Source organism: Toxorhynchites rutilus, chromosome 3 (assembly GCF_029784135.1).
Source record: "Toxorhynchites rutilus septentrionalis strain SRP chromosome 3, ASM2978413v1, whole genome shotgun sequence".
NCBI lineage: Eukaryota > Metazoa > Arthropoda > Insecta > Diptera > Culicidae > Toxorhynchites > Toxorhynchites rutilus.
In genome coordinates this window covers 112102543-112127825 of record NC_073746.1, presented here as the reverse complement: position 1 = coordinate 112127825, position 25283 = coordinate 112102543, and the positions used below count along the sequence as shown (strand labels likewise).

General features: G+C 38.3%; 1 protein-coding gene across 1 annotated transcript in view; it reads right to left on the bottom strand.

The window, feature by feature from the left end:
* The window catches only part of LOC129775692 (uncharacterized), a 166644-nt gene that overhangs the window by 65974 nt on the left and 75387 nt on the right, over nt 1–25283 (bottom strand). The window contains exon 2 of the mRNA XM_055780708.1: nt 4055–4117. The gene's annotated coding sequence lies outside the window, so the exon portion shown is untranslated. The remainder of the gene's footprint in view (nt 1–4054; nt 4118–25283) is intronic.

Sequence of the window (25283 nt, the reverse complement as noted above, 5' to 3'; positions counted from 1 at the left end):
TATTTTGTCACAGTGTTACATGGATAGAAAACATCAAAATAAACTCTTTCACATGAATGTAATTTTAAATTCCCAGAGGAACCGGCAGATTATTTTCCGGATCTTTCTCGATGCTGAATGGCATCCAAACGGAAAGAATTCCGTGCGTGTTAGTGTGTGTGTAGCGGCTGCTTCGATGGTCACCTTCTCTTCTCCTGAAGGATCGGCTTCTCTGTGCTCCCTCACAGTTTCAAACAAACTGCATACGTTTCAGGGCAGATCTCGATCTTTCGCTGTCCAGCACCCTCAGCAACAATGTTGTCTTGTCGATGTCCTCACGAAAAATGAATGCGTCTCACCACCAGAATATCGCTTAAGTATGCTTTTTGTGCGTGATTGAATCGAGAGAAGGCGTGGTTTACGATGGCAATTTGGAAGGCAAACTAAAGGGGAATGAACTCTCTGAGCTCGGAACTTTCGGCGACTGAGCAATAATCGATTGCGGGCGCATACAATATTGGATACGGAAATATCCTACTGATGGGGAAGAATAATCTTCAGAAGCTATCCTGTTAATTGCGATTGATTGAAAAATCACAAAACCAAATGTATTTGGTCACAGTGTTACATGGATAGAAAACATTCAAATAAACTCTTTCACATGAATGTATTTTTAAATTCCCAGAGGAACTGGCAGATTATTTTCCGGATCTTTCTCGATGCTGAATGGCATCCAAACGGAAAGAATTCCGCGCGTGTATGTGTGTGTGTGTAGCGGCTGCTTCGAGATCTTCCCGGGGAACCGTTTGTGGCATCACTCTCCTCCTGATGGATTCCCTTCTGGCCTAAGGTGCACAAACAGGCTCTTGGTGATACCGTTCATCCGCGCTTTCATGATAAATGAAGAGCTTCATCACAACAGCGACAACATGCTCCAATCGCTGTTCAATTAGAACTGAGTGGATTTCCGAACGGCGCTCACTTATATACCGATTGGTGATTTCAATAGCCTGTTTTGAAAGCAATTTTAAGACTATTGAAACAAGTTTTTGGATTAAAAAGTAACAAGTATAGAACGCGTAGACATTTTATCTTTCGAATGAAGTGTTTATCATACCATTTCGTTCAGTTGTTTAGGAGCTATTAACGCTCAAAATCTCGGTCTCCAGCGTAACGCTTTCGTTTTCGAAACTTTGATTTTACACCCCGGTATAGAAATGAAAGACGTAGTCCTACGTCAAAACAAAATCAAGTTTCGTTGTTTTTGAAATCTCAAAAATTTTTCATTTGCGTCTTTTTTTTTATTTGGATCAAGAAATTGATGTTCTTCGACGAATTCGAGTAAGTGTATCGAGATTTTAACCACAAATTTCATAGATTTCATTCCAAAGTGAAGATTCGGTATGCGGGTAATTTGGCACCCCGATGCATACATAGTGTTGATGATACACCATGCTAAGTATTACATGCCCATGCAGCAAAATTTTACTTTACTTTACTTTTTTAGTTAGAAATAAATCGAGATGAAATTCGTTCACTATTTCTTGAAAAATCGTTTTTTTTTGTTCCTCTTTGTTTTGTAAAATTGCATGCTTTTTCCTCAAAGTTGAGTTAATTTACGTAAGATAGTGTACTTCACTTCTATTTTGTATGAAAATGTCAAAAAATACATTTTTCAGTGATTTCAGGACGATTCATTTAATTTGAAAAAATAAAAAATTGGTGGGTTATATCTATGATATAACCGCAAGGTTGACCTGGGACCACCTTAGCTTAGGAATCATTTTTTTGTATTGATTTGTATTGATTGAATGAAACAATTTCCGAATCCAATTGGATTCAATATATTTGCTTTGTGAGTAAAAAGGTTTTATAATGTCACGTATGGTCAATTCATGCATTATGATAGATTACGGTATACTTCGTTACAAGTAAATTTAATGACAGTCCTTTTACGTTTGGAATGATGCCTAGGACAAAGTATGTGAACGGAAGAATTATCAAACGATTATTTTATTTTACATTTCCCTCTGAAATTTGCATCGCTCAAGTGTACGTACTTCTAGAACCGCGATTTTTTTTTGATTTGATGAACTTCAGGTACTCAGATTCGATTCTGACATGTACGTCGAACGCATACTGTTTAATCAATAGGCGTTATCGCAGCAAATGGTTATCAACATTTTACCTATTCATCAAATGGTATGCGTAGAGATTCTGTGAGCAGAAGATATGAAAGCATATCCTTCAATGCAATTTTGTATAACCGAGCCGAAGCGTTGTGTTTGTACCCGCTTTTGAAATCCGTGTTAGGAAAACACTTTTCGGAGTGCCTAAAAACATGCGGGTGCAGAAGTACCCCCGGCTTGCATGAATCAACAACTTCAACGTCTACTTTTTTATACTATAGAGGATTTAAACTTGAAATTTCATTCGCCTCTAGTGTCTGCACGATTTTATCAGGTTGCTAAATTTAGGAGTCCGTGTTAAGGAAACATATTCCAGTCTGCACAAATGCAAGAGACAAAAGTACTCGAAATTTGCATGTATTTGCAAAACCGATTTCCTCAGACATCTTGGTTTTGAAGTCTGTGTTAGGCAATCACAGTTCAGTCGGAACAAAAATGCCCCCGGTTTGCATGTTTTTGCAATGCCAATTTCATCACGCTCCTTGATTTGAAGTCTGTGTTAGGGAAACACATTTCAGTCGGTACAAAAATACCTCCGATCTGCATGAATTTGCAATGCCAGTTTCTCCAACGCTGCTTATTTTTGAAGTCTGTGTTAGGGACATTTTGGTGAGAACAAAAGTCTACAAGGCTGCTTGGTTTTGATGGATGGGTTGGGGAAACCGTAAATCGAGCCAATAAAAACGAGTCAGTTAGGGCGTTTAGATAACGCTTAACATTTTACAGTTATTCAATTGTTTATCTAATGAAAAATAACATTTTATTAATTGCGATAGCAGCGTAGAAATATTTCCTAGCAATAATCTTTCCGATCCAGTAAGAAATGTTCGAGTTATAAGCATTCGCCCCCCCCCCCCTCCCCCTTTAAGCCGGTTAGACGTAGTTCCACGTCAAAAAAATGGGGTGCCAAATTCATACCCAGGCATCACGGGTACTCGAATTTGAGTTGTTTCACTTCAATGCTCAAAGCTCCGAGCAAAATCAAGATTTTTGAAATCGGTTTGCGGGGAAATGTCCGCAATAGATCCCATCATAAGCTGACGTAATATGAAGAATTTCCGAGCATTGGCCAAGAGCTAAGTCCAAAAAAAAACAAAATGGGGTACCGAATTTGTACCAGTTCCTCTACGAATTGAAAATAATATTACTGGTCGCGCGGAAGGTGTTACAATCTCATTAGTTTAATTTGCTCGAGCAGTACTTATTAAAGCGGAAATTACGCGTAGTAACAGTTCAGAAACAATCACAGTGAAGCTTCAACAAAAACTCGAAAGAAATGCTCTCAAGCGAGTGCTCAACTGTGGAAGTTTATTTGAGTAGCACATCGTAACATCAAACGTTTCCAGAAGAAACTGTAAACAACATCGCTGCTTATTTGCAGCTTCCCTCCCTTTCTCTACAGAAGACCAACGTTCCATCATGATAGGTACTCCAGGATTGCCGAGGTAATGTTTCACCAACTTATTTCGGCAACAGTACACTCTCGTGTGAATTACGTGATGGTTCGTACGAAGCGTAGCATTACCATCTACGACGGACGGATTTCTACGCTCGACGCATTCGAAGCCGTCGACTTCCGAGCGAGGCGAATGCATCCTTCGGAATCTCTGGCAAGTTGCACAAATCAGAAACCATCACATGGCGCAAAATCGCTTCTGCATAATGTAAGCAAAGTGCGTGTTTTTGTTCGCAGGATTGGTGGTTCGGAGCGCGCGATTTTGTCATGCATCGGAGTTATCCAGCAGAGAACAAATTCACTCACGTATGAAATAAGTACCGGCTTGGATTAACAGTACTCTGACGCTGACGCGGTTTGTTGGTCCTAGCTGAAATCTGAACCTTACAGGGGTGGATTGAGGGGTTTGAGGGCACAGAAATAGACATACCTTTTCGAAAGTCAGTTACTCCCCAATCACACGTGAATCCAGGATCATAACCATTCAACAGATCTGAAACGAGATAAGAAAATGCATCGAATTAGAATACAACTACTAAAGACTGAGCTAAAATCCTAAGCCCGACTCTTTCCCGCTCTGCGTAAATTACCCTTGATTCAGAGCCATTCGTTCAAGAAATTCCCCTCGTTTCATGGACTGAGTCAAACTCGCACGCTGTTGTTACCGATGGATATGGTTATGTTATTATTTGTAGATTTTTCACATGAGTTCCCGGCTCAAGCCGGTCGGGGAAAATCACCGCACAGACACACAGATACACATAACCGTCATCAAGCGAGGGGAGGTGCCAGGATTTATGACTAACGCGCCTGTTTCGTAGATTCAAACGTTTTGAGGGGTTATGCTGCGTAAAATCAGGACGCATTATAATATGAAAGCACACACCCTTCGGCCGCGCGGGAAACGAAAGCCAGAAAGGCAAAAGGCGAAACCGAGTCGAACGAACAGCTGAGAGATTTGGTGAAGTAAAAGCAAAAAATCACGTTTTTGTGGCAGATGTGTGTTTCGAGCAGGGCTCGGAAGTAACGAGTGCCTATTGTTGACGTCTGTTGAAATTGTGCAATTATTTTCCGTTCGAATTACTCCAGGATAATGCTGTATAAAGGCAATATGTGTATGTGTATTGCACGGAAGAGGCTTGATGGATGATACCTTTATTAGAAAGGCGAGCATATGGACCATTATCAACCATTATTGAAAGGGATATTTGCAATGTATCTAAGATTAAACATAGGAATGCTAAATGTTTAGAAATTTGAATGAAAGGAAGTTATTAAGCGAACTATTCGATTTCAAAAAAAATTAATTAATCGTTTTCGGAATTTCGATTTGTATTATTGTAATAGTATTTCCTTAACATAAATATTTTTTTCCATATTTTCTTCTCACCTAATCGATTTTTTAATATATTCTCCTTAAAACACATACTTTTATTCTAAAATTTTATGATTTATAGTGCCATGTCCATCTCACGAGTATTAGATATTAATTTTAAAAATTAATTAATATTCAATACTTTACCAAATAGTAGGCTTTGTAAAAAAATGATAATTAAAGGTTCTATACACATTCATGCATGATACATTATATGAATATTATTTTCCTAAGACTAACAGAACTGGATATGTAACAACATCTATACATTGAAAAACACATTTTCTATATTTTTACACAATTTTCAAACCTCAGTCGACATGTCAAGCTGCAAAATGCATTTTCTTTTATTGAGCATGAAATCTATCTATATATATAAAAATGGAGTGATGTCTGTCTGTCTGTCTGATTCTTATAGACTCGGAAACTACTGAACCGATCGACATGAAAATTGGTATGTAGGGGTTTTTGGGGCCGGGAAGGTTTTCGTGATATTTTGAGACCCCTCCCCCCTCTCGAAGGGGGGGGGGGGGCTGACATACAAATGAAACACAAATTTCTGCATTACTCGGAAATTAACCAAGCAAACGAAACCAAAGTTGGCATGTGAAAGTTTTAGGGTGCAATAAATGTTTCTATGATGGTTAGACAGTCCATCCCCCACTCGAAGGGGGGGCTGCCATACAAATGAAACACAAATTTCTGCATTACTCGAGAATTAATCAAGCAAATGAAACCAAATTTGGCATGTGGAGGTTTTAGGATGCAATAAATGTTTCTATGGTGATAAGATACTCCTTCCCCCTCTCTTAGAGGGGGCTGCCATACAAATGAAACACAATTTTTTGCATTACTCGGAAATTAATCAATCAAACGAAACCAAAGTTGGCATGTGAAAGTTTTAGGGTGCAGTAAATGTTTCTATGATGGTTAGACAGTCCTTCCCCCACTCAAAGGGGGGGCTGCCATACAAATGAAACACAAATTTCTGCATTACTCGAGAATTAATCAAGCAAATGAAACCAAATTTGGCATGTGGAGGTTTTAGGATGCAATAAATGTTTCTATGGTGTTAAGATACTCCTTCCCCCTCTCTTAGAGGGGGCTGCCGTACAAATGAAACACAAATTTTTGCATTACCCGAGAATTAATCAAGCAAATTAAACCAAATTAGGCATATGGAAACTTTAGGGTGCAATGAATGTTTCTATGGTGGTTAGATACCCCTCCCCCCTCTCTTAGAGGTGGCTGCCATACAAATAAAACACAAATTTCTGCATTACTCGAGAATTAATCAAGTAAATGGGCGGGACGAAGTTTGCCGGGTTAGCTAGTTACAAATAAATCATCCTCATTCACCAAAGCTGTCAAACTTTTCGATTTCGTTCAACATGCAACTGAATTTGCTCAAGTCGACATTCTTCAATTATATCCCTTTATAAATCTACTGCGGCTAATATGATAAGCAAAATGACTACTAACGAATATTGCTAGCAGTTCGGTTCATATTTTAACATGTACAATTAAAAAATCTGTCGAATTTTGTCAAATAATAACGATGGAATCAAGCAATCATTACTATTTTCTAAATTTCTCTCCGCGGCTTCGTTTATATTGAGCGGTTTTATTTAGCTTGTGCTGTTTGTATGTTTGTACATGTTTGTCCTATCGTTGTCCCAAATTAATAGGAATTTGGTCCCGTTCTTGTTGGCGACCGCTACAAAACGGCGGACTACATATTTTCTCAAAACCCCATCAATATGGGTATTAAATGAAAGGACTTGGTAAGTAGAACATAGTTATTTATGGAAAATGTTAATCCCAAAAGCCCGCTACTACATAAATGCGATATATACATGTTTGAAAAAAAAAGTCACATGAGGTTGTGTTCGAGACACAACCGCATAGTTGATGTAGGATTCCGTTAGGCTATCTGTTGATTTGGGATATGTTTGAAGAATTACATCGTTACACTCTTTGATAATAAATTGGTGGCTCTGAAAAGGGCCGTTTTGTTTGGTTGTTGGGTATTGTTTGTTCACTCCAGCTCTGTTTACCGAGTGATGATGACAGAAGGATGGTAAACAGTCGTTGGATGGTGCGTACGATGCGTATCAGATAAAAGGTACCGAAGTGGAACGAGATATGATGAAAACCTCTGTGATCCTAGACGAGATGCCTCCTGTGTTATGTATGGTTGAACTAAAGAAAATGTAACATAAGATAATTACCAATACCGAACACTTTTATCAATTTCTCTCATCAATAAAAAAAATGTTACTTTAATATAGAGAAGACATATTTGAAATGGAAAAGGTAATTTTCTTTTATTATTTTTACTTTCTGAGTGTTTATTCAACCCAATGCGAATTTTAATTGGACTAACAACAACTAATACTATACGTGGAGTGTGTGGAGTATATGGGAAATCACTTTTTCTGATGTTTCTTCACTTTTCCAATTTTGTTCCTCATATAAACTTTCCTTGGGTGAAAATTAACACAACAAAACAGACAGCCTAAACCAAACGACCCGTTCTCGAGCGGGAACACACCTTTTTTTTTATCTGTATTATAGTGATTTTCAAACTCATTCGGCTGGTTCGTCACTTTTACTTCCATTTTTTGGAAGAATGTCGGGAGTGAGAATTGAACTCGTGACCTTCAGCGTGAGAGGCATGGATGTTACTACTACGCCAGATCGCCTCCAAGGAACACACCTTAGTTTTTATTGATGAAAATTGAAATAAATCGTTTCATATATCAAGTCATTTTTAACACAACCGCTACCATATGCAATTTTATACTTACACTTGTGCTAAATTTTTCACAATACATCATATAAAAATCATATAAAATCATATAAAAATGCCCCCGAATTGCATATATTTGCAATGCCGATTTCCCCCGGGCATCTTGGTTTTGATGTGTCTGTTAGGGAACACATTTCGGTGGGAGCAAAAGCTCCCCCTACTTTAATGTATGTGCAATGCCGATTTCCCCCAGGCAGCTTAGTTTTGATGTCTCTGTTAGGGAACATATTTCGGTAGGAACAAAAGCTTCCCCTAACTTTATGTATTTGCAATGTCGATTTCCCCCAGTCAGCTTGATTTAAATGTCTCTGTTAGGGACCCGCCGCATGTGTCGTCAATTTCGACCAATCAGAAGTGGATATTTCCGTTAGGATAGGGGTTGTGATTTTTCAACTGTTCGATAGTTAGTTTCATGACATATATTATTTTCTTCAATATAAAAAATTGTTATGGAGTGCCGAAATCGATTGACGCAAAAAAATCATCAATCCATCATGAAATGGCTGAGCAATAAGCGTTTGAAATTGGACAATTTTCACGATGTGCTCGATTTTCGATTTTCAATTTGTACCCCAATATGTTGCCGAAAGACGTAATCCTACGTCAAAATCAAATCAAATATGATCCTCTATCATAGGGGTGGCCAAACTTTTGTTCATTGCGGGCGACGTTACGTTACGTTACGTTACTGTATTAACGAATAATTATAAAATGAATTTAATATCAAACTATGAAACATAGTTTAAACTAAAGGGAAAACATATACAAAAAATAGAATAATTATCGGTTACTAAATGATTGATAAGTAAAACATAATTTTCTTTGAAGCTATTAAATATCGGAGAATGTTTGAATGATTTTTTAATTAAAAAGATACACCCATGTAGAGTATTATATTTCTCCAGGTGTGAGAACTATCATTAGCGGAAATAATATGGCATTGGTGGTACGATTGAAGATTAAATCTAAAAAAAAAATAAGGGGAAATACTCCCTTTTTCATCGAGATAATGTACTACCAGTCGATCGTTATAGTAATAAAATTATTCGTATTTCCGTTTGAGTTACAGTAATCGTTCGCTAACTGGTCCTGGTTTAACTGGTCTGCTATTTAACTGGGCGAACGTTAACTGGTCCTTGGACCAGTTAAAAAGCACAATTTCGTAAACAATCGACGCCATATTCAAATGGAAGATTTGCTGTGAGGGGCATTCGAATGTAATTTTAAATGTTATGAAAGTTGACATTATTTTCGCACGACAAAAACATTGATTAAACTACAGAAAAACAATTTTCTCAAATCATATATCATACCTGTTGTCGCACTCAATGCGAAACTTCCATTGGAATCCTTTTATTTATCCAATTACAGGAACTAAGCGAATCAAACAATTCATTGAAGTTTCCCTCGATTTTATTGGACGTTTAACATGCCGGACCAGTTAAAACGCGAATGTCGATAAGTGGTCTTCTCTTTTCGCCCAGTTAGTGAATGTTTACTGTACTTCCTTACTAAAATATCGAATTACTTCCTTTGGTACCGTCACCCGGGGGCGAGTTTCCGTTTTTTTTTTGTTCAATTTATACCGAATTATTTTCAAACCCAGTACTGGTGCAAAAGTCACAAAACGTTATGAAATGCTTTGTTGAACAAAATCCTTAAACATAAGTTTGGAAAAGGTTTAGCAGAAATTTTCAAAACATAGCAATGGGGTGAGATTGATCAATCTATTTTTTCCATTATTTCATAGTGTCTCTAGCTGACCCGGCAAACTTCGTCCCGCCCAAAATTTATTTTTCCTTATCACATCCACGTTTTCTTACTGAGAGTTGTTGATGGATGCTATCGCAGAGTTGTTCTTTGATTGAAAAAAAAAATATCTTTAAAACTAACTTTTACTTTAAAATTCCTAGTACTTCTCCCAAAACTCGTTATCATAATATCAGATTATTTTCAATATATTGCTAGTGCAAAACCACCGTAGAAACATTTATTGCCTCCTAAAACCTCCATATTCCAAATTTGGTTCCTTTTGTTTGATTAGTTCTTGAGTTATGCAGAAAATTCTGTTTCAATTTTTATGGCAGCCTCCCCTTAGAGAGGGGGGGAGGAGTGTCGAAACACCATAGAAACGTTTATCGATCTCTAATATCTCTATATGCCAAATTTGATTCCATTTGCTTGATTAGTTTTGGAGTTATTCAGCCCCCCTCCCCTGTAGAGAGGGAGAGGAGTGTCCAATCCCCTTAGAAACATTTATTGCCTCCTAAAACCGCCACATGCCAAATTTGGTTCTGTTTGCTGATTAGTTCTTGAGTTATGCAGAAATTTGTGTTTCATTTTATGACAGCCCCCGCTTAGAGAGATAATAAGAATCAGACAGACAGACAGACAGACAGAAATCCATTTTTATAGATATAGATATGTGCGAAAATGTACAGAAATTTACTGACCATTCGAATGATAGTTCAAGAGGTTTGAGGTTACAAAATATGGTTTCACCCACTTAAAGATGTCGTCGTACCTTTCTCATATCTCGACCTAATTTTGAATCTGTAGGTCAAAGAGAACATCCGGGTTATCCTACTGTGGTCGATACTCTTGAAACGATCACCAATGAGCTAGTTTTGCCAAATCATGATGTTCGATATGTCGCATAATAGGATTTGGTTCTAGTCATAAAGTGGTCACTTCCCTAGGAAACCTTAACCGGAACAAATCCGGGTTACGTCTATGAGGTCATAAAGACTTGAATTCATCACAAATAAGCTATTTTTCGAGAATCATGAAGTTTGATACCCCAAATGGTGAGTTTTGTGTAGTTATGGATTCTGGCATTTATGTTCCGGTCATATGTCCGGAAACCGTGGGCCGATTCCGATACAACTTTGAAAGGTTCTTCTAAGTGAAACTTGTCGCGTCTAATTCGGCTGTTCAACCATTTCCGAGAAAACTGAGCAGCAAAATTGGTTGTCTGATTAAAAGAAAAAAGTTGTTTTTCGTTGTGCTTTCTTGTAAAATTAATTTTTCTCACTTTTTTAATAGTAATTGTAACTATTTGATTACTGTTTCGACTCGTGAGAAATCAGTTGGGTGAGAATTAATATGTTTAGCGTCTATCAATTTCGTTTTTATGTATAAAAATGTTTCTTTAACTTCGAAGCAGATTTTTCACAACAAATGTAAAAAAATGTGCAAAAATTACAAAGCTTCAAAGCTTTTTGTACAATCCATGACGGACTACTAAAATGAGCATTTGCTGGAAGTATTTTTTAAGCTAATGTTTGACTGCTTGGCATTATACAGGGTTTTCCAACTTTAAATTCCGAAAGTAAATTAAAATAAAACACACTTAGAATTCGAATTTCGATGAAACTTTTATTTCAAATTCAAGTTTGGTTTATGCTATTATGTGTGAAATACAACATCATTCAAATGTCCACCTAGGGCTTCCTCGCACACCTTGATCCGGAACAGGTAATTTTCGATGACTTTTCGGCACATATGGGGCGGTATCTCGGTCATAACTTCACGAATGTTGTCTTTCAAATGTTCAAGAGTTTGCGGAGAGTTGGCATAGACACGGTCTTTCGCATAACCCCACAAAAAAAAGTATAGTGGGTTCAAATCGCATGATCTGGACGGCCAATTGGCTTCACCAAAACGCGAAATTATGCATCCCTCAAATTTCGTTCGCAATATGGCCATGTTCGGTCGTGTTGTGTGGCACGTGGCACCGTCCTGCTGAAACCACATGTCATCCGTATCCATATCTTCAATTTGTGACAAAAAAAATCGGTTAACATGCGGCCATAGCGCTCACCATTCACAGTTACCGTCTCGCCGTCCTCATTTTCAAAGAAATACGGCCCGATGACTCCACCAGACCATAATGCGCACCAAACAATGGCCTCTCAACAATCACGTGTGGATTTTCTGAGCCCCATATACGGAAATTTTGGGTGTTCACATAGCCACCGAGCTCGAAATGTGCCTCATCGCTGAAGAAAATTTGATGCGAAAATTCAACATTTTGCTGCTGTTGTTCGTTCACCCAAACGACGTATGCCCGACGCATTCCATGGTCACCACGCTCTAATTTTTGTACCAGTTGGACTTTATATGGATGTAGGTGCAAGTCCAAATGCAAAATACGCCACAATGATGTGTTTGACAAGCCCAATTGCTGAGCACGCCGTGGAATCGAAACATTCGGGTCCTCCTCCACACTGGCAGCAACAGCAGCAATATTTTCGGCCGAACGCACATTACGATGATGCACAGTTTTCACCATACCCGCTACGGATCCAGTTTGTTCGAATTTACGCACTAAATTAGCGATTGTGTGCTCTGTAGGCCGTCCATGACGACCAAAATCCGTCCGTAATGTTCGAAAAACATTTGCCGGTTTTTCATCATTTTTATAGTATAATTTGACAAAATTAACACGTTGTGCGATGCTAAAATGATCCATATTGTAAAATGGCAGACCTTCAACTAACGATATGACGCTTTGGTTGACAGCTATGTCAAACGGTTGTTAACGCAGGGCTGTATACTTTCGGAAGCCCGAAATGGAAAACCCTGTATATTGAACCACTGTATTGAACTGCTTCAGCATGACCAAGGTGCCTTAGCATCCTGCGATAACAGACGGAATAAGTTTTCGTTTAGCAGCCATGACAAAATGAAGATCTGTGTTTTTGGTCTTAAAAAATCTTTTCTTTTCTAAATTCGTAAATACCTTCATTATGATATATTTCAAGTACATATAAAAATGTAATGATAGTAATGCATTAAAAGGTATAATAATAAGGCTAAACTAGAGAACTGTCAACGCATGAGAAGGGCACTTAAAGCTACTATATAGCTAATGCTTAGGATATGGACAGGACATATGGACAAATTAATCGGGTATGTGTTTATTTGAATATCTATTTATTTTTCAAATTTAGTCGTCCAACCATTTGATGGTTTAGCAGATGGTCCTAAAAGTTTGTTTTGTTCTCGCCCAGTTCAGTAGCTTCTATTTCTACATCTTCAACATCCCCGTAGATATCTAAATTTCCAAAGACTGGTTCTGCAATATCAGATTTGATATATATTACTCAAAAAAAAAAGACGGGTGGGTAATGTCGGGGACATAACCGGAGTGACGTAGGACTATACAAAGGGGACAGCTTTTGCTAAATATATATTTTAAATATATTGTTTAATTTTCTTCTCCTACGTGAATACCTACCTATCTACCTGAAAAATGGATTAGTTTACTGTTTACTCTTTATGAACATGTTGGGGGTTCTAAAAAGAACCTTTTGTGTTGTGTTTTTGCTTTTTTTTTACAAACTTTCTCAATTTTTTCTCACTATCTCATAGTTGATTCTTGATTTTTTTTCTGAAGGCTTTGTACTTATTAAATGTTCAATGCCGGGCATCTTTTGGCGTATGCACATATCGTACAATCAAAATGATGGCTGTGATAGGGAATGCATAGGTGGTCATCAGCTCATTCACTATCATATATTTCACTATTGAGCACATTACCGTACCTTAAACTGTGGTTTCGGAGACGAATGAATTGTAAGATTTGTATCTCCGCAAACAAAGTAAATAGAAATGAAAAAGAACTGAGGTTTTGAAGACGAACTCTACGATCTGTCGAGAATTAAACGAGCTATAAGCGTTCTGAAAAACGAACAGTAAATTAACACAGGATTAAAGTCCTTCAAAAGCAGCAGGAAATACATAGCTCATCATGTTGCTCCTTAGTTATGTTTCTATACAATGCAGATGTAACGTCAGTCAATTTTCAACATCAGTTATCAACCAAAGAAAGCAGTTCTTGGTACCGAGAAAATTTGTTAATGCCATTCTGCATACAATGTGTTGTAATTGTAAGCCGCTTTTAATTCGGAAACCATGCATGGGTTTGTGAAAACTGAATGATCAATTTAAAAGACCCCAAACCAATAAGTTCAAGAACAAGCATAAACAAAATAAATCAGTTTATATTATATGTCATATTATGTCACTTTAGAATGCATTGGTATTGTGAAAAAGTTTTAATAACTCTTCTTTGGAAGGTTTAATGGCCCTGAAAAGCGTCGTGTTTTAAGGTGGCTGGTTTTGCCACCAAAACAGTCAGTATAAACAAACTTTTTCCTTCTTCTACCTGCTGCCGTTTTGCGATTGCGTTTGCCACTCGCTGAAACTAGTTGTTGCCCCTGAACCGAATGTGCTCTGTTCTGTAGGCGGGTTTTCTTATTGTCGTGAGCAGCTTTGCCAGCTAACTCGATCACTTCGGCGGCCGAAACTATATAACGCCGGCTAGGTGGACTGGTGCACTGGTACTAACGCGCTCGGCCTAGCTACCCTTGCGGGGAACTCCAGATCAACACGGTTCGAGCGGGATTTTGCCTTTCCCTTCACTTTTCCTCCTTTACCATGTCCAGACATGGCTGCTTGGGTTGGTTTGTTGATGTGTTGTGATGCGAACTGATGTGGTGTACGGTTTGAATGAGAATGATCGTTACGGAAGGAAGGAAGGAAGGTCTTGTATTATAGAGACTTTAAACTTTTGCAGTTCATTCGTCTCTAGCCTTGAGAAAGGCACTTTGAAAACTCTACTCTACTCTACTCCAGCACTACCACCTCCGCCCTCATGCCTTGAGAAAGGCACTCGATCCCTCGCCGTCCAGCTCGTTCAGCAACGATGTTGTCCAGTCGGTGTCCACACAAAGAATGATCGTTACGGCAGCGGAGCGGGGATTTTTAAGCTGACTGGCTGGCTCGAGAATTACGTATGTGTGAGACTGCGACCAATGTTTCGTTCATTTTTTTCTTTTTCCTTTCCAATCGTGCTTCATTCTATTTCGCTGCTGCTCTGGTTGCCCGTTTTGGTCGGTACGATTTGAGGAGCACAAAATGGACCAATCAAAAATGGGCACATAGTGCATTTTGACAATGCTTGATATTTCACAATTATTTAATTATTTATATCAAGAAAAATGAAATGTTATTCGAGTTATAAGCGTTCCAAATCTTGCATTTTTTCCTACTTGTTCAATGCCTAGATTTCCATTTCACCCCCTATATCTTCCGGTTAGACGTAGTCCTACGTCAAAAGATAATGTGTTCTGGTGTCCGATTTAATCTGAGTGAATTCAGATGTTTCAGTTTCAGCTTGTTCAATTCGATAATCAATAGCAAAACGTGGTTCAAAGAACAGTAAAATCGTTTTTCGGTCGTAGTTGAATCTCTCTAGTTTATGTTCAACGACTGTGTTGTTATAACGCTATGTGAATAAAATAGGTGAGATGAGAAAAAATATTATTAACCTCAAGTTATTATTGCAACGGTCCAGAAGCTGCTGCAGTAGTTGAGCTAGACAAATATTTAGATGAGCCACGTTTCCAGAGAAGGAGCGACGCTTTGCCTTTGGAGAAAGTGAAGGAAGTCTGTCCATCTTCGGCTCTACGAAATCGTTCTGAAAACACTGTGTATTCCGACGACTTCAGTACCATGTGAGCGTATTTTCTCGAAGTCAGGACATGTTTGCAGTGAAAGACGGAATAGACTTCCATCAGATAACGTTGAAAAGATCATGTTTATAAGCCTAAATATGCAATGGAGATGATTGTGAAGGAAATTCATTAGGGAAAACCTAGAATAGAGTATTATTTTTGCTATCCTATGCACTAATTAATGTTTTGAACTTTATTTTTAATATATTTTCCAATTTATCCGGATAAATTGTTTCTTGAAAGCAGCCATCGAGCAGCTCGAATGAGCCGGCTCGTTCCATTAAACACATGGCTCTGAGCCGCTCACTGAAATGAACCTTTTTGCTTGTCTCTAGAATAACCCCCTATAGGTCTCCTTGAAGCATTTTTCGTTTTTATCTCAATATGGTACAATACAAGAATCTTAATGCAATAATTCTATGGAGCTTACGTCAATTCCATGAATTTAATTCTTGGAGCATTTGATGCCGTATTATGGTTAATGAGAGATTATATTGTTCTTGCACATAACCTCCCTAATTGGCATATCTTTGTTACACATATTGTATCATTTTAACTCATCGATCAAAATAACGACCGTTTTGATCGTTTTGTTTTTCATTTTTTCCCATTAAATCAATTTTCCAATTCCAGTTCACCAATTTTTAGTGTCATTTTTACCAGGAATTTTAATAGGAATTTATTTGTCAAAACGACAACTAGTTTTTCTGAAAAAGAAGGGAGCCAATGATGATTTCTGCGTAAAATTATGTGTGAAAAAAGCTCCACATTTTCAACGAAAACTCCCTTTGGTAATCTTCCACTCCATAATCTGTGTCACTGTTATTCCCAACGCGCTTGCTATTACCCCAAATCTAACCAAAATATCATCATCCATCCAGTTCCAGCTCCCGGAGGCAGCAAATCAATTTAATTAATGCCGATGCCGAATCTACTTCATCAACCGAAACGCTTTCGGGAAGCTCATGAAACTCATCCATAAATTAGCCCCAAAAACGTTGATATGCGCCGTGCTGGAACTGGAACGGGAGATTGCCAAACATTTCAAAGCTGTTTCACCCATTACGGGCCGGAGATGAAATTATCTTTCATAAGCATTTTTAGTCTCTCGGGTGCAAAATACACATGACGAATCCCGCATCAGCTTCAGCCGATCTCCAGCGGTGCCAAAGTGGAAGCTTACATACATATATATATATATTTTGCAGAAATTGCTGCTAATATTAATTTCCCTCCGCTGTTGATGCTGCGTGCTCTCTTTTGCCCCGGAAAAAGCTAGAAGAGTAGCTTCGGCTCATATTGTCCGCAATAAATATTTATGTTTTCTCGATAAAACTTATCCGCACAGAGTAGCAGTAGCGATAGTGGAAGCATACGAGGCACTCTGTGAGCAGCAAATGTGCACGGAAGCTGCAGCTACTGGGTCGGTATATCGTGTGGCCATTATATCCGAAACCAACATCCACACAAACAAACTCACATGGGCTCCGGAATGGTGTCCAGGGTTAACTCCAGCGTTCATGAGCTACCATCGTCCAGAATCGATTTTGGTGAACATTCCCAAAGAAACCGCAGTTTAAGTTGCAGCTCACCTCAGAGGTAAACCGACTCCTCTCCGGTGGTGCACTTAGTGGTGCTGCGCTGATTAGCAGCCATCTCCTGCATCCGAACTGCATCGCCGGCCACCGCACGGTGCGCCTGATTGTATCCGGCCTCAGCACTCCGGCTGCATCCTCCCTCCTCCCCCAATGGGGCCTCCCGGGTGTGGCACCGATAATTGTTGAACAGAGTGGGTTTCTAATTTGTGCTGTGGATCTGGATCGCTATCAAGCGTCGTTCGCGGATGTCTGTCTGTTCGCGTTCCATCCGCCACAATGCCACTCTCAACGCGCAGCTTGGCGTCATGCAATCAAGCTCACTCGGTCTTTCGTGGTGCCATCATTCGCTTGCCAATATTAATGGCCATCGAAATGGGTGGCGAAATCATAATTATGGCCAGGTGTTGATTTACGGCTTAAGTCAATCCGGGCAGTGTTTGGCGAAGGTGTTTGGGGAAGAGATTTGAGGGAATTCGCTAAAAGTGTTTTGAGTTTGGGTTCATTTCATTCCTTGTATTGTTATGTTAAAAAGGGCGACAGCAGGTGGTAGATTTTAAAAAACGCCGCAATAACTTTGCTGGTAAATTTGAATAGAGATAACATCCAATCTACCAGCTCCTTTTGATTGCGCGGTTCTTACGAAAAGCTATCCTTGTAGAGGCGAGCTCCTCGACTCTCCAATTTAGGATGCATTGGTTTTCGAGTTCTGCTCGTATGCAAAGGTAAAGAGAAGGAGGACCGTGAACACAAGTAGCTGGATGCTCGGATATACGCTTAGCGAGTGTAATCGTAAATAAGTGTATCGTTCTTAACAAGCTACGAGGGGCGGGCGAGGGGGAGCGAAGTAATTTGTTCTCATCGGTTTTATTTATGGAAGATCGTTGTTAAGCATTATGTGATTAAAGATACATATCGGAAAATAGACGATGGTAAGATGATAATTTCAAACTTGCGAAGGGCTGCTGGAAACAATGTTACACCAATGAACTCAATGATCGTTTAAAATGAACCAAGTAGAGCAAATCAAGTAATATTGATGCATTTCTTCATAAGAATTTATTGTTCATGATTTCTTTTCTCTATTGTTGGCCTGTATTGACTCATGCAAAGTTGATTATGACCTCTTACATTACCTGTACAAATACTTCCTTCGCGAATCCCATTTTTTTTGCGCCTGCAGTGTTCTCAAACGTTTTCGTGAACGGAAAACTATCGTTCAGATGGATCATGTAGGGTAAATGATCTTGGTTTGTCCAATTTAGGGTGTTTTCACGCAACTAGCAATCAACACGCAATCGATTTTTCTTCATGAAAATCACACATAATCAAGACGAGTGTGGGTTTGTTGAAAAGCCCTATGTCTCTAGTTTCTAATTCTACCATAGGGCGTTGAAATTATTCAAATTTTCATGTTTTTTAACGATTTTCCCCAAAGAGAAATCATGATCATGGTTTGTCCCCCTCTGATCATAGTTTTTCCGAAACATGATCATGATTTGTCCAGTTTTTGAAATCATTTTTTTTTATTGAAAAAATTACAATTTGAAGATTGATGTTGCATTTATCATTGCTTGAGTTTACTGTCATCATATTGATCCATTCATATTTTAGGCCTTCTTCAAAATATTGTCTTTTTTTGGGCATTTTAAAAGTGTTCACCTCAATACACTCAACACAGAGAAACTTTATTTCTGTTATGCTCGAAGGACACAATAAACAAACTGCAGTGCTCCAAGCGGTTGCCATAGAAATCATGTGGACACAACAACATTAGTGAATCGGACAACTCATGATCAAAATTGAGGTCATCGAAATGATTTAATTATATGGTTTAGCCAAGTAAATCTGATACAAATGGTGTGCAAGCATGATGTTTATAATATTTGTAGGTGTTATACCGTTCTGAATCACATTTCGGACACTTTGTTCTAATATCTTGAAATGCTTCATGCACCTGATGATATAACTATAAATTTAATATCACAATTGCTTCTTCAGAGTGATCCCTTGGTTTCACTAGCACTTAATTTGAGAATAACATTTGAATTATCACATAGTAAGAAAACATTCAACAGCACCACTCATTATCGTTTGTGTTTTAGGTTTGTTTTGCGTGAGCACGTAGAATTTACCCGTTCATAAATATTTAAATTTCTCCCGTGTTTCATCAGTTCTCATCATCGTTAACAGTTTACTGTGATTGCTTGGTAAGTGTTTCGCAGTTGACCATAAAATATAATCAAGTGTAATGTAATTTTCGTGCATAAAATTACATAAAGAGTCCGAAATTTGAATTCAATCTGTCCGAAATTTGATTTAGTGTCCGAAGATTGATTCTTATTTGGTTCATTTGAAAAGCATTTTATTCGATAATTTTGTTAGGAGGAGATCTGGCGAATGCTCCACGCGTTAGTATTGTTAGTATTTGAGTGCAGAATAGCGTGCAATTTGGGAGATTTTAATTCACTTTGTCTCCGAGTTCAGTGTTGTGAAAAAAAAACATACAGAAAAAGTCACAAGAAAGTTGTGTCCGAGACACGACCGCATAGTTGACGTAGGATTCCGTTAGGCTATTTGTTGATTTTGGATATGTTTGAAGAATTACATCGTTAAACTCTTTGATAATGATTTGGTTATAATGTCTCTGTTGGAGAATACATTTCGGTAGGAACAAAAGTTCCTCCTACTTTCATGTATTTGCAATGCCGATTTCCCCCAGGCAGGTTGGTTTGTCTCTGTTAGGGACCCGCCGCATGTGTCGTCAATTTTGACCAATCAGAAGTGGGTATTTCCGCTAGGAAATGGGGTTGTGATTTTTCAATAGTTCAATAGTTAGTTTCATGACATATATAATATTATTTTCTTCAATATGAAAAATTGTTATGGAGTGCCGAAATCGATTGACGCAAAAATTTCATCAATCCATCATGAAATGAAAATCATGTGCACCCGTGGCCGAGTGGTTAGCGTCCCACACTATCATGCCGGGTGTTCGGGTTCGATTCCCGTTCTGGTTGGGGTATTTTTCGTCAAAGAAAATTCTTCCGGCTTGCACTGTGGTCACGCGTATTCTAGAGCTTGCCACTTTGGAGTACATTCAAGGCGTGTTATTCGGCATAGAAATCTCAACCAAGTATTAATGAACGACGCTAGTTAATGAATACGTTGAGACGGCAAAAATTCCACAGGGAACGTTAACGCCATTCAAGAAGAAGATCATGAAATGATTGAGCAATGAGTGTTTGAAATTAGACAACTTTCACGATGTGCTCGATTTTCGATTTCCAATTTGTACCCCAATATGTTCCCGAAAGACGTAATCCTACGTCAAAACGGTTGATAACAACAAAATTCAAAATTTGTCAGTGTTTCTGCACACAACACTGCACGCTATCTTACATGTGTGAGTAATTTTCATGAACGATACAAAAATATCTAGCCCACCTGTGGTATATGTCAACCACAAACCACGTTGAACTCAAACATCGATACATACATACATGATACAAGAGAGGCAGAGAGAGATAGAGAGAGAGAGAGAGAGAAACGAATTCATTTTGGAGGAAATCACTTCAATATGCATTGTAATCCATTTGACGGGAAAGAATAAAATTAAACAGTTAAGTCGTAGAGTGAGATAGCAACTAAACGCCCGAATGGCAGTTGACTCATGTTGACGGAGAAATTGCTGGAAGTAGCCAAAGTGATTTCCAATGGAATACGAAATCCTTCGAATTTTTGACGTAGAACTACGTCTTTCATTAAGGGTGCCAAATCAAAAAACAGGTCACGTTTTTATGAAATAAAGTTAACGTTAATAACTATTTTTGCCGCGAACGGATTTTGGCGATTTACATACTAAAGGAATCAGAAATTCCGTAAGATTTGTTTAATATGCTAAACATTAGAATCGATTTGTTTGTAAATGGTTAAAATTCATGAAAACTTTAAGCGTTTCCATTTTCCCATACATTTGTTCTATCCATTTGTGTGCTTTCCCGAACAGAGCTATCAATAACGAGCAACTTATCGACGACCAACGGAGGGGAAATCGTAGGATTTAAAGTCTCCGAGAGCAAAGGAAAAGTAGAAGAATGAAGGGGAATACTTGCCTAGAGTATAAACAGTGGATCTCGCTGAGACAAACTTTCATTCGGCATCGGACTGTTGAGCAATCCAGTTCATTTTGCTTTCGCTGCGCTTCGATCTAAGATTGGACCCCACCAGTGGTAATCCAACTTGGATATCGTCGTTTGGTTTTTCTGTTTCTGTTTTTCTGTTTTTCGCGTTATTCGTATTGTGTGTTTTTTTTTTTCCGCGTCATAAATTGGACGCTTCGCGTAGTGTGTGATGAGTAAGAAGAAGAGGAATGCAGGCTCGACCCCTGCAAAAAACGAACGCATTGCCAGGGGCAAATAAAATTTCGAGGCAAGCGTCACCTAATGATGCACGCGATGTTGGTGCAGTGAAAAGCGCTCGCACTGAACCGAGCCCTCACGAGTGGGACACCGCATCGAATAACAGCGGAGTAGGCGATTTCAGCGCGTCGGTCGAAAATGTTAACGCCGTTACCCAGGCAGCTACCAAAATCAAGCTCCCCCCGCTGGTGGTGAAGGCGGTCGCTCTTGACAAACTCATCAGCGAATTCGCATTGATGGGTGTTACAGCAGAATACAAGCTGTGTGGCATAATTCAGTCTTTTTTCCAAGCAGTTAACATAGTTTGTTTTCCGTCATCATAAGGGCTTCGTTGGTGCCTTTGAGAATGCATCAATGCATTAAACTGACGTTATGGCGAAGCAAGCGTTAAGGTTGTGCGCCGAAAAATTATTTGGGGAATACCAAGCATCTTGAATGTCTTACTGGAATGTTATAAGTTATTTGGGTTCGCGTGCCAGTAGCAAAACAGCCTTCAACTAGGATTGCATTTGCGCTAATATTGATCATAATGAAGCATTGCTACTGCTACTACTCGAAAAGGTTGTTATTAACAAAAAGAATTTATTTCACTTGTTTAGTCACCAAGAAAATGAATGACGTTCTGGAATTTTGTATGTGATTAGGTTTCGCTTGCATGTTTCGCTATGCATGCTATGGCGAACGCTTGTTTGGCGCTTGGTTTACGTTGTACGAACGATGCCTAGAGGTGCGATTCCTTTGAGGCAATACTAAATAACATGATATTTGATACTTGCAAGTGTTGTCATTGTTGTTGTTTCCATGCGGTGCAAAAGATATATTGATGTAATTATGAGATGTGGAATAATGGTGCTGGTGCAACATGTATATAATCGAGTCTATTTCAATTGCGAAAAAGGCCACCGGAATAACGTTCGAGGTATGAAATAAATTGCGACATACGATCAGCTAGTATATTGTTTTGCGAGGGCATGATTCTACAATGAAAAATCCATTTCAGAGAATACTCTACTAAGCAGTTGTTTCTAAAATTTCACAACATCATAGAATAATATCCGAAGGTATAAACAAGCGACTTATATAAAATAACAGTGTAGTTCTACGTCAACAATGCGGTCGTATCTTGGACACAACCTCCTATAATTTTTTTTCATAGTCAGCTGACTATCCTCAGTTGAATATGACTTTGCCGAGCACTGATTGCTACCAATTTTTTGAACTGTTTCAATAGTTTATTTTTTATCAAAGCTAAATATGTGTGAAGAATATTAGGATTATGTTTGAATCGATTCCTTTCCCAGTTTCCACGGCCTTATACAGAGTTGAAATGCAATGTATATTGACGTCACGTTCAACCTAGAAACAATGCTCAAATACAAAAAAAATAATGATTGATCGATATCAGTCACCGTTAAGTCCGTACACTCTTCTTTCTTCTTTCTTCTTTCTTCTTTCTTCTTTCTTCTTTCTTCTTTCTTCTTTCTTCTTTCTTCTTTCTTCTTTCTTCTTTCTTCTTTCTTCTTTCTTCTTTCTTCTTTCTTCTTTCTTCTTTCTTCTTTCTTCTTTCTTCTTTCTTCTTTCTTCTTTCTTCTTTCTTCTTTCTTCTTTCTTCTTTCTTCTTTCTTCTTTCTTCTTTCTTCTTTCTTCTTTCTTCTTTCTTCTTTCTTCTTTCTTCTTTCTTCTTTCTTCTTTCTTCTTTCTTCTTTCTTCTTTCTTCTTTCTTCTTTCTTCTTTCTTCTTTCTTCTTTCTTCTTTCTTCTTTCTTCTTTCTTCTTTCTTCTTTCTTCTTTCTTCTTTCTTCTTTCTTCTTTCTTCTTTCTTCTTTCTTCTTTCTTCTTTCTTCTTTCTTCTTTCTTCTTTCTTCTTTCTTCTTTCTTCTTTCCTCTTTCTTCGAGCAGGTTCTTCTGTCGTAGTGGATTCAATTAGAATTCAGAATTCAAAAGAATACATGAATTCCATTCATTCGGCAGAACCGAGATTCCAACAGATTCCAACGAGATTCCGTCCGTGCTAGCAGTGCATGTATTACTGACAGTGCAGGACGTTTTGCCGTTTGTTTTAGCGCGACCACGCTATATTTGTTGTGAGTGTTTGTGAAAATTGAAAAGTTGCGATATGAGGTACTTTTTTTGGTTTTTTTTAGAAATATTTTCCAAGCGACCTTCTCAGGTTACCCATGGTGTTGTCCACCGCTCTGTGTTCAAGTGTGTGAAAAAATAGAAATGCATGTGGCATTTCGAGCCTTCTCAGGTTACCCATGGTGTTGTCCACCGCTCTGTGTTCAAGTGTGTGAAAAAATAGAAATGCATGTGGCATTTCGTGGCCGGCGTTTTTGTTGACTATTTAAAACACGATTCACCGAAACTTGTACAATGAGAATGATTTGCTACTCCCAAGGGTCATTTGGTGTGTTCTTTGCGCAATTCCGCCAGTTCAGGTCAATTACGGAGAGCAACTACGAATTGTACAGTCTATCCAAGTCCCGGTGGACAAAGAAAACTAGGAGGTTTATTTTGCTGTAATCTTTAGCTTTCAAAAATTACCTCAAGAATGGCTCAATGGAAAACTTTGATAGGTATCAATTTTACAAAAATATAGAGCAAAAAACTACTAGACAGTTAGTAAGCATGTACAGGGAAACACTCATAAAGATTCGACAAAAATCATACAAATGAGAACATATAGTATTCCGACAGATGGTAGGTTTGAAGTTTGTTTCATAGAAGCTTTTTACCTTGCAGTTCATTCGCCTCTAACCGACTGATGGGTTCTAGACTACGGAAGCATCCCAGGAGGTCAAATCTGAGGAAAACATGAAGAAAAAGAGGGTTTACGTGCAGAAGAAGCTGAAGCCAGATGTTGTACAGAATCTTATGAGTAGATTTAAGCGTAAGGTTATTGAAGCCGAATGAAATAAATATGTCTAAATCTTACTAACGGATTATATTTTACTGTAGGAAGTTTTGAAAAGGATAGTTCAACTAGGTAATTTTCTACAGCGTATTTTCCGTTTTACAATTTGATGTTGGACACCCTTTATTAGTATTAGTGACGAATCTGAAAACTAGGGCCAGGGTTTAGCAAACAAGCTAATTGGATCAGGTTAAATAACAATTATAATCAGGGCCCGAAATCTTCGAAGATGAAAAAGAAAAATCGACTCTCCTCTCAGTAGCTTCGCTTCGACTTGGACTACTACAACGTGTTTGAACTGACTAGAAAATAAATTGACGAGCGTTGAGATCGATTCTAATTGACGTGACTAATGAATACAAATCTGCCTCTTCATTCAACTTGACTTCAATCCACACTTCTACTCCTCCTGACACGTATCTCGTTACCCGTGTACGCAATCTCATTTTTACGTCCATATAAAGTGAAACGAAAACTTGATTTCTGATGCAAAATAGTAGTTACTCCATTGATGGACGGTTAATTGTTTACCCACCGTGAACTCAAACCAACGAACTTAAACAGCCATCAGGTATGCTATAAAAGTCTTCGCGTTAGTATTTTAGTTCACTTTGTCTCCGAATTCAATTTTGAGAAAAAAAAACATACAGAAAAACGGGTTTATATCAACAAAATTCACAAATTTGTCAGTGTTTCTGAACACAACTCTGCACGCTATTTTATAGGTGTGAGTAATTTTCGTGTACGATACGAGAAAAATCTAGCTCACCTGTGGTATATATCAAACAACGTTGAATTCAAACGATACATACATACGTGATACATGAGAGAGAGAGAGAAACGAGTTCATTTTGGGGGGAATCACTTCAATATGCATTGAAGTCCATTCGACGGGGAAGAATGAAATGAGATAATCGACTCGTAGATATTTTATAGTAACTAAAGGGTGTGTCACATCAAATTGCATCACGGAAATTGCATCACGGAAAAAACGCTGTAGAAATTTAATTTTTAGGAATT